General features: G+C 33.7%; 1 pseudogene; it reads left to right on the top strand.

Moving 5' to 3' along the window:
- The first annotated feature begins 10,707 nt into the window (after nucleotides 1–10,707).
- On the top strand, nucleotides 10,708–10,807 carry LOC122099282 (annotated as a pseudogene).
- Nucleotides 10,808–11,171: the final 364 nt, after the last annotated feature.

Genomic DNA, 11,171 nt, shown 5'->3' on the forward strand with positions numbered 1-11,171 from the left:
TAGGGAAATATTTTTGTTTATTGAAGAACTAGTTATCAACTAGGCTTATACCTGATTGCCTTTAACATTCTAAATCTCTTAGGCTAGTTCTTAATATCTGTGTGATAAATGTATCTCCTTCTATGCTGTTCTTTCATACCTGATCTCCTTTGCTTTCTAAAAATCTCAGTCTTTCTATATTACTCTATGAATATTGTCTAATACTAAATAACACCTACACAGATGGCATAGGATGCTAATGTAAGAGTCCCATAGCTCATGAGTCATTAATATAACAACATGGAAAAATGAGGACATATTTATTTCTACCCCAATTTTTCTGAAAAGCTGCAATGTCATCATTTGATTCAAATTTCCATTCTTTGTCTACATAGTGTCATTAAGTACACATAAATGCAAATATGAGCCAGGTGCTGGTAGCTTAAGCCTGTAATCCAGCTACTCAGAAGGATGAGTCCAGAGGATTGTGGTTCAAAGCAAGCTTTGTCAGGAAAGTCCATGTGGCCCTTATCTTCAATTAATCACAGGAAACCCAGAAGTGGTGCTGTAGCTAAAGTGATAGAGTGCTCAAATTGGGATGAAGAGGTGAGGGACAGCGCCGAGGATCAGAGTGAAAGCACCATGACCAACAAAAAAAGTGCAAATATGACTTTCAGTTTCCCCAAAAGGAATGACAAGGTCAATAGTAATCTTTCCAAGCATAAAAAATAATTCCAAAATGATTCAGTACACCTACTTTTGCTGAGTTATTTAAGTTATGGCTTCTTTTTTGGGAATATTCTTTTCTTTTAAAAATTGTCATATATTAGCTTTATAATAAACTTCATCGAATATTTCTTTTTTCAAATAGAAGTCCATACTGTTGATCTCACTTGTCTTTCTTACTGTCTTAGTTCAAAGCCAACCCAGGCAGAAAAGTCTGTGAAACTCTTATCTGTAAATAAACAATAAAAAACCCTGAAGTGGAGTTTTGGCTCAAGCAGTAGAGTACTATCTTTGAGGATAGGTGGGCAAGAAAGACAACTGTTCAGGGACAGAGTCCAGCCTCTGGGTACAAGCCCCAGAACCGGGGCAAACTAAACAAACAAGCAAACACAAACAACCCCCGATATTTCTTTGGGATTCTCCTTAAAGGGATACTGGTCTGAGAAGAGGCTGCTTGTGCCGATCATACTCACATGATCCTGCTTTTTTGGAATTCTTATTGCTATGGAGAACTCAGGACCAGACTAAACGAAGTGATAACTGACTCTTGCAAAAAGAGAATCATCTCAGGGGTGAAATATCCATCCATAAGACACTTTTAAACCTCCATGTCTTTGTTTCTTTGCAGTAGAACAATTTTAAAACAATGTTATTAGGGGATGGGAATGTGGTTCAGTGGTAGAGTACTTGCCTTGCATGCATGAGGCCCTGATTTCTCAGTACCACATAAACAGAAAAAGTCAGAAATGGCTCTGTGGTTCAAGTGGTAGAGCACTATCCTTGAGCTGAAGAGCTGAGGGAGAGCGCCCAGGTCCAGAGTTAAAGCCACACAATTGGCAAAAACAAATACAAACTAACTAAAAAAAACAACAATGTTAATTTCTTTTATTCTATGCTGGCCTTCACATGGCATATTATTATCTTTTGTAATACTCTCAACTAGAAATTTACAGACAAGTTTATATGAATAAAAAACACACTGGAAAAAGCAAGGGACAGAGTTTCCTTCAAGCCTTGGGATTCTTTTCTTGTAAAGTAAAAAGGAAAGCAGAAGTTAATTTGAACTCTATCATTCTTCTATGTTCAATTCCTCTCCTGGGATCAGTTTCCACAAAGTCCAGTAACAATTATTGGTGCTTCTTGAGGTCTAAGGAATGTTTTCGGGCTTCATTGAACTAACACAAGGACACTTTTGGACATGAGGTAACAGGTGTTTCAGAGACAACTTAGTAAAGAGAAAATATATTTATATTGCTTATAAATACATTATCCATGAGTACATTTAGTTCAAACTTCATAATTACTCTGCAAATTAAGCCAAATTTTAAATGGGAAGAAGGTCCTCAGATCATTCTTTTTGTGAGTGTATATGCTGTGCATTATTTCCCTAGTGCACATGAGTTAACAGTAAGCGAAACATTTGCAATAATAGGAGAAAGAGAAGTTCTGTGTTTAAGTATAAGGGTTCAATACACTATAGAAGACTACAAATAAGACAACATCGAAACAATAAAGCCAAGTCCAGTATGTAGATTTATGAGAGTGTTCCTAAGTGGAATATGAAATATGAGGCTTTTCCCTTTCTAAATCACGCTTGCTAATCGCACGAATTTTTAAAAAGTAGAATGGAAGAATTATTCTGGTTCCAAAGCAAGTCAGCTATAAGGGCATGGATTTAACTGGAAAAAAAGTCCATCTTGAGCGAGCAGGGCTTATAATAGCAATGAACTAGTGGCTAAGATCACATTTCTTTTTCTTTCCTTTACTTGCATTTTGTTGTTGTTGGTCTTGGCACTTGAACTCTGATCCTGGGCGCTGTCCCTCTGCTATTCAGCTCAAGGCTACTGCTCTACCACTTGAGCCACAGTGCCATTTCCAGTTTTCTTGTAGTTAATTGGAGAAAATAGTCTCTTGGACTTTCCTACCTGGGCTCTCTTTGAACCCCAATCCTCAGATCTCTCCACCACCTGGCGTAAGATCACATTTCTATCAGTGTACACTCAGCATTTCCAATGTATATGTTCATCTATCTTTCTATGCATTTTTGAGTTAAAAATCTGGACTACAGCTTAGACTTTTCACTCACAAAAATGTTTGTAGTTTAAAAGTCGATACTTCTGGAGAAATAAAACCTGTGAATGTAAAGGAGTCTGGCAAGTTCAGTTTGCATGCAGCCTGGGCAGAACAGTCTTTGCCACACTACCAGCCAAAACATGGATTGGAAGAATGTCTCAGGTGATGGAATACCAGTCATGAGCAAGACTGATGAATAAGAGCTTGAGGCTTTTGCATACATACATACAAACACACACATACACACAGAGGCACTTATATGTGCACACACAAATACACAAATGAAATAACTCTTAGAATATTCAGAAAAGTTTTAAAAAAGCAATAGAAAATATGTCCTGAGTAAGAATTAAGAGATAAATTTTAATATTAGAAAGTCCTCAAGTGAACTTTCTTCAAAAAAGTTTGAGACTATTACATAGGTAGGGATGAGGAATAGTAAGAGAGTTAAGTAATTATTATTAAAAGGATTGAATGAATCAGAGATACCAGCAGGTGCATCTGAAAATGATCATATCCTGTGTCAAATTTAGAAAATCTTTGAAAATAGTACATAAACACTCTGAGCAGTCATTCTAGTGGATAATATCATTGGAGAAGTTCAGATTTGCTAGTCTATGTCTAGATTAAATAAACCAACAATCCATGGCAGGGCAATGTGATACAAGCTTGGAATTCTAGTATTCTAGTACTCAGACTAAGGCAGGAGATTAGAGAGTAGAATTAAATAGTGATACTTTCCCTGGACAAGGTAGTATAATTTTGTCTAATAAAACAAACAAAACAACAAGAAAGGAATACACAGTTGCAAGTTTGGGCTAATTTTGTCATTATGTTTTGAAAAGTCAACATTCCTATTGAAATGTAACTCGTATATAATCTTCAGTTGTGTTTTAAAAGCTCTCTTCATTACAGAACATTCCCAGATTCCAAATGGCTCATGATTCCCACCCAAAATTTGAAAAAGTAAGTAAGTATCATTCTGTTGGATTCCAAAGAAATGATGAAGGATTACAAAATCTTAAGCCTAGAGAAATAGCAAAGTTCATCAAATGCAGGACTTTGTAGATCTTGCTAAATTAGAATTTAGAGTTAAAATAAATATTTTAGTTTTGTTTGTAATTTAATATTTTATAGGATGCTACAAAATTCTTTTTAAGTAGAGGGTTTAATTGACAAATTCACAAATGTTTCTGGCATTCTATTTGCCTAGAATATGCTTTCAAGAGAGTTATAATTAGATCTTAGTGAATAGATAATTCCAACAGTTCATGTATAAGATGATAATGTAAATAATCTAGACAGAGTTGCCAACAAATCAATATTAATTTATAAATATAGGAAAAAATGCAATTTTTGAGGGTTTTGTATGACATTGTATGAAGAGAATAATTGTGTGACATCTTCTTTCTTCTACCTATAGGTAACACAGGAAGCAAGTTCCTTAATTACCTGCCTCTGTATACAATGAGAAAAATGCTACATTTGGGATTTGTTTTTGTTTTATTGGTTTGTCCTAGGGCTTGATATCTGGGCCTGTAAACTGTCTCTGAGCCTGTTTATAATCAAGGATCGTGCACTACCACTTCAATCTCAGTGCCACTTGTGTCTGACTTTTTCTGAGTTTATTGGAGATTTCAACCATAATCTTCAGACCTTAGCATCCTGAATATCTGTGATAGTTTAAAAAGTATAAAAATGAATAACATTTGCAAGTGTTCTGATCTCAAGAATATCACTAGGGGAAAAATGATGCAACTCAGTTTATTGTAGTATTCTTTCCAGAACAAGGAGTGCATCACATTATCAGAGGTGTAGTATTTTTCACAATAGAGATAAGCTATTCATGATGTGAATTAAGGAAATTTTAAGGTGCACTTTACAAGTTGGAAACTATTGGACTAGGATGACTTTATAGCATAAATCTTGGGATTGATGGTCATAGAAATAATAGCTTACTCTCATAAAATTTGCTTACTCTTGAAGAATTAATTACAGATGCTTCATAATTTTTTCCTCTACGAGAATGTGGCTATTTTTCTGTTGACTTCTCAATTTGTAACACTCCATTGGAAACTGCATCTATTGCAAAATTACATAACATGCAAACAGGTACTGTTTTGAATATCTCAGGTATGGAATGTTCAGAATTTGAAAATGAGTATTTATTAGTCATAGGAATTTTGAGGAACATATATATTCTGTCCTCTTAACAACTTATTTACTTTTAAAAGTTATGGGTTTCCATAGAATTAAACTGTTTTCGGTTTTATTATGAGAAACTACTATATTTATTCTTTTTTCAAAATATTGGCAAGTTTATTGTGAAAATATTGTCTAGTTGGATAGCATTCAAGTTGATGACTCTCTGATAAAAAGGAGTAATCCATTCAAATTAGATGCCAAATAGTATTGATTTTTGAAAAGTTGCTACATAAAATAAAGAATAATATTTACTTTAACAATACAGTGAAATTATATTTTATGCAGCTTATTTTTTAATTTAGTTTTATTGTCAAATTGATGTACAATGGGGTTCCAGTAATTGTAAAGTAGTGAATACATAACTTTTCAAACTAGTTACCCCCTCTTTCATTTTTCTCACAGTTTTCTTTCACCTCAATACTCCTCACATGTTGTAATGTACATTTCCAATATATTGTCTTGTGAGTAATGCTATTGCATTGTCTTGCCCTTTGTCCTTTGTCTCGCCATTTTGTTGTTCCTCTTCCCTTCCCTAATTAAGGTAAATGTATACACAGGCTACCAAAATCAAATAGAGCCAAGGACAAACCATAGGGGTAAAAACCCAAAGAAAATAGAAATCACATAGTACATTAAAAACAACTGCAAAAAAAATCTCTGTTTCCATATCTTGGAGTTCATTTTGCTCAGCATCAGCTTATATCTTCATATAGACACATAAAGCCACTGGAAAATAATAGGTGCCTGGACACTATATCATGTGAACATGTTAGAGATTTTGATGGTAAAGGTTGAATTAGGATTGGGGAAAACGTGATTTTGATAAAGGGATTTCAAAAGAGTTAAAAAATTATGACAGGCATATTTTAATTGTTAAACTTTTTAACAACTTAGCCTATTAAGAAAATTGCCTGGGAAAATAGGCTTTCATGCAAATAAAGCTATGGAGACTTAGATGAGAGGGAGAAATGTGGGTAAAGATAGCTCATTTTCACAATAAACAAACAAACTTCAGAAACCTTACTGTAAATCCTGTAGGTTCCCTTGAGAATTGTCCTTACCCAGGAAATATACTCTCACTGTGTGAAATTCAAAGTTCTTAAAAAAACCTAAGACATCAAAATTTGTGAATTGAATTTTACCAAAATTATTCTTTGAAAAAGATAATTTGGGTCAAAATATTTAGGCAGAAAGTGCCCTCCAAAATGAAAGAAGGTATTGGGTTCACCTTTTTCTGTTTGTAACACTTTCCCCAATGTCTTTGCATGTGAAGCACTGAAACACAGAAAAAAAATCTGATTGGATACTCCAATGATTACACATTTCTAAGCAGCTCACAAAAAATAATATCCTTATCAACATGAGGTAGTGACGACTTCTCATTACATAAGCCAAAAAGTTTGGGATCAGAAAAGAATTGAGAAAATTGAAAGGGTAAGCAAACAATGTTCTTACAAGCCCTATCTAAGCATATTGACTTCAGCAGTGGAGGGGGGCCAGAAATTTTGATATAGTTTTTCTAAATATTTTTGCTACCTAAAGTGATTTTACAGAGCCTATATGGCTCACTACAATGCAGAATAAATTGAATGAAGACAGGAAAATAAATTCTATGTTCAAATGAGGCAACTTCAAAGAGTTTTAAAAGAGAAACCATGAAGATATAGCGGGGCGGGGTGAGGAGGATAACTTATAGACTTTCAGCTTCACTGGACTTGAGGCCAAGAAGCTGTGCTTAATTGGAAATCAGGCAAGAGCTAAGAGGAGGACATAGATTTAGGACTTACAAGCATTGTCTTTTGTAACAGACACTCTCACCCAAGGTATGGATGATTTAACTCTATTCTTTTCCATACATCTTGCTGAGCAAATGCAAGACCAAGAGAAAAATAATCTATTGAAATAATTTTGCAAAGTATAACTTCACTGATCCTGATATGGTATCTAAGGAGAGTCCTAAGAGAGAACATAAAAGTGGAATATACTTTGGTTTCCTCTAAGCATCTTGTTAGCAAAATATATCTTTGAGGTTAGAAGTGATTGAACCAAAAAGTAGTGGAGTACTTATTTTTGTGACACTTTAGACACAAGAAGACTTTCAAGGTAAAAGAAAAAAAGTATAGCTAAATATTTGTGATCACAACTTCTTGGACTGGTTTTGTGGAGACAAAGTTTTACATTAGAGTTTGTCCTCATTAACATAGATGTTGGTTTTTCGTGGCAACCAAATGCAACGGTGAAGTTTAATGGACTCTCTTAGACAAGTAAACAGCATGGTAGAAAAAATGGCAAATAATATTTAGTAAATTAGTTTGGTTAATGACTTTGCCAGAACAAAGAATGAAAGATATAATTCAAAATCACTTCACTTAAAAGTTTGACGAAAGAGTAGTGAAGAGAGATGTAAGAAAATATAGAGGACTTTTCTGTCTCCAGTGGAGTAATGGGTTCTTGATCTTGTTTCTTCCATTCTATCTTCACAAGCTATCAAGGGTGGCTGAGGACTGGATTATCCATTGCAGACAAAGAGAACTCACAGAAGAAAATATTTGTAACAGATGTAGGTGATTCTTAACCTTAGACAATCTATTTAAATCTGTTCAAAATTCTCTGCTACCCAAAACTGCCCTCTTTGAACAGCTTTGTTTGCTTTTCCCAACACTACCCTTCATTGACTATTTAAAATTTTGAGAGGTCACATTCATCCTCTCTAGAGATGGCTGTTTGGTTGTGATTTTTGTGTGTTTTTGTATTTTGTTATGTTTTCTAACTAAATTACAAAAGGTTTTGCAAGTGTATTACAGTAAATATGTCCATCTAATTGTCCAATGCTCCTTGATCAGAGTGACTCCTTCTATCATTCTCAACCAACCCCTTCTCCAAGATTTATTTCAGATTTACCACTTCCTTTATCACATATGTACATTGAGTATTCTAGCTGTACATGCCCCTTGTTCCATTTTTCATTCATTCTATGTCTTTACTATAATTCCTCTCTGGTTTCAACTTCCTGATAGTCATTCCGTTAAACTGTCTGTTAATATTTTGAAAGGTTTATATACATTCCACGGAGTTTCAATCTTGCATATACTTGAACTGAAGTCAGCTTATATTTCCATAATTCTTTCATCTGCAATAACAATTTGCAAGACTGGAGATGTGAAGCACCTAGACATGATTTTATTCTCATCCATTTGGAAGATTAATCTTCAGTAAACAAGAAAGTTTAAATATGGCTTAGAATATATTCCTAACTACAAAATTTTATAAATGGCTTTGTAAAAAGATTTGTGATTATTTTATTTTACATGGGATAATATTTTCTACTACCTATAAGTTTTGGAAAAAGAAGAAAACCACGATTTACTACTATAGAGGAATATGGTAGAAACAGAAAGATTTTATGTTTGTCACATCTCTGATGAGTACCCATATTCATGACTTTAAGTCATATTTCTTACTATGTTAGATAGATAGGGAAAACATAAAACAACATATGATAAGGTATCTATTTGTGACTTTTCAAAATGTACCTTATTAAGTGATGAAACTTACTTTATTAGCTAGTTTTTGGGTTTGTATTATGGGAGGTTGTTCTATTTGACACATTTCTGGAAGGCACCTACTGAACAACACAAATGGTGGGTGGTACTATTTCTACACTTTAATGAATGGTTGAACCTGCTTGGCATTAGTGCTGGATAAATAAATCAACTCTATTTTAATTTGCACCCTAAACTTGAAAAATTTGTAATGTCACTATCGTCTACTTGTCAAATGTTATTTTGGTAAATGTGATTTTTAAAAGATTATTTCAAAAGGAATCTGTTTTCAGGAGATTAAATGTAGGTTGTCATTTGTTTGTGAATGATAACATTTTTATACAACAGAACCAAGTTTTACTGAAGTACCAGTATTTTGAAGCATTAACGATATTATCAATTAATGTTTTTGTGAATTATATTTGACCTGAAGTCAAGTTTTCCTAGCCTTGGTAAACTAATTATGGATCTATTGTTCTAGGAACTAATTTTTTGGCCTACTTATGCTGGACAGAAATCTTTCAGTAATCATCAGAAGAGGGGTATTAAAAATAATTTTGTGACATTTGTGATCTTGGTCACACATATGGGCTGGTCATTTGTTTGAAAGTTTGAATTACTGTACTTTCAGATTTTGTGACCTCATCTTTCATTTTAAGTTGCACTGCATTTCACAATTGCAAACTGCTAATTCCGGTGTCATAAGGAATTGAGATGGATTTTCAATTACTTTCTGTTGACATGTTTCATGAGTCTAGGTGAGAAATCTTGCCCTTGTTATCTGATGAAGCAGATAACTGGGACCTGGGATCCTAGGACCCATGGGTCCTGCAGAAGAGTAATACATTTTAGATATCATATCATAAAATTTGGGTATAATCAGTAGGAAGGCTTCCAAAATTGGAGAAAAATATTTTGGAATCAGTGAGTTAAAACAATAAACAGAGCAGCAGAGTAAAGTCCCTTATAGATTAGGGGAAAACAACAATTTTTTTTTACAATATGAATTCAGAAGACCAAGAACACTTAGAAGGTATCAAAAGTTTATACCAAAGACATTGCATTGATACTTTTTATATTCAAATGTACATTCTAAACCTTATTATTTATATTCCAATCTATTTATTGTAATAAATATCTATTAATTTGTCAAATTATCAATTAATTCTAGTAAGTTTCACTGTGTGAAAAAAATATTAGCACGTATAAAGATAAAATATGTAACTATATGTAATATAAGAAAAAGGCACATGTTTTTCAATGTACTGTCGTGGTTAGTGTATCAAAGGCAACTGTGTTTTAAAGTATTATTCCATTATTTCTACCTCAGTGTTGGTAGAGTTGGACCTAAAGCTTTACCATTTGTAGATTTACAGCCTAGATGCAAGAGGAAACACTGTGATAAACATTACCAATTTAAGGCCTAATATCAAGGAGAAACATATAGACTTCTCTTGTAACTATGAAAATATTGGGTGAAAGAAAGGCAGTAGTGTAAATTCCTGCCTGGTTGGATGGTAGAATGGCCAGGACATTAGGTAATCATGCATGTCAAAACTTTTTCACCTTCTTGGCTTTAGCTACTTTTGAAATATTAGGTATAAGAAACAATTATATTTTGATAAAATACCTTCTAGTCTAAACGATTCTGTCTTAATTGTTCATCTCTCTATGATCCTTTTTAACTAAGATTAGTTTTGTTCCAGTAAGACAATCTATGCTATCAGGGTAAGATATTCTGTTTGGTCTGTTGCTACATGGAAGAAGAGTAAAGGGTCAGGTAGACATTTGTGCCAGTAAGACCTCATTTAGGAATTTTAAGCTGCAGAAGTTTAGAAGGAGCTCTTAAGCAAGGCTTGCTTTGAATCCATTAGCTCCACAAAGCTAACTCAGTTGATAAATAAGTACTTGAAAAGCTATCACCTTTGGACCTAGCTATAAAGGCTTCAAAGTATGATCAAATTTAAAATGAAAAAGACTTAAAATAGTCATTGACAAAAAAATTGCAAATGTGAGCAATCGACCAAACAATATGTTTTTTCCAATATACACAGAATTTTAGAGAAGTAAGATCAATAGCATTTTTAGTAACAATAAGGTTTCCTGGTTACAAAAAGTCAACTAAGGATATATGCCTGTATAAAGATTGCATCATTAACTACTTAACTTTACAGGATACTACATGCTTCAGCAGCACATTTACCCAAATTACAACAATATAGAGATTATCATGGCACTTGCACAAGGATGATATGAAAATTTGTGAAGTATTCCATATTTTTCATTCTTCAGATGTAAGAAATGAAAAAAAGTTATTAAAAAATTGATTACAAAAATACAAGTCATTATGTCAAAAATGAACTTTAGAACTTTGGTGCGGGGAGGGGGCTAGTGAGGAGGATTGAGTGGGGGGGGGGGCAGAGGGAGGATGGGAATGGATGGGAAGGGGAAACAAAGGAGGAGGCTACAATGCTTGATAAGAAATTTACTCATTATCCTGCCCATGTAATTGTCACCCCTCCGTACAGTATTTTCACAATAAAAAACTAAAAAACTACAAATGTAACAACACATATAATTCATTGAACTGAAAGTTAGTTAGACATCAGTGTATTAAATCCTCACCTTAGAAAGGCCTTTATATAG

Source organism: Dipodomys spectabilis, unplaced genomic scaffold, assembly GCF_019054845.1.
Source record: "Dipodomys spectabilis isolate Male_0828 unplaced genomic scaffold, ASM1905484v1 ptg000508l, whole genome shotgun sequence".
NCBI classification, from domain to species: Eukaryota; Metazoa; Chordata; class Mammalia; order Rodentia; family Heteromyidae; genus Dipodomys; species Dipodomys spectabilis.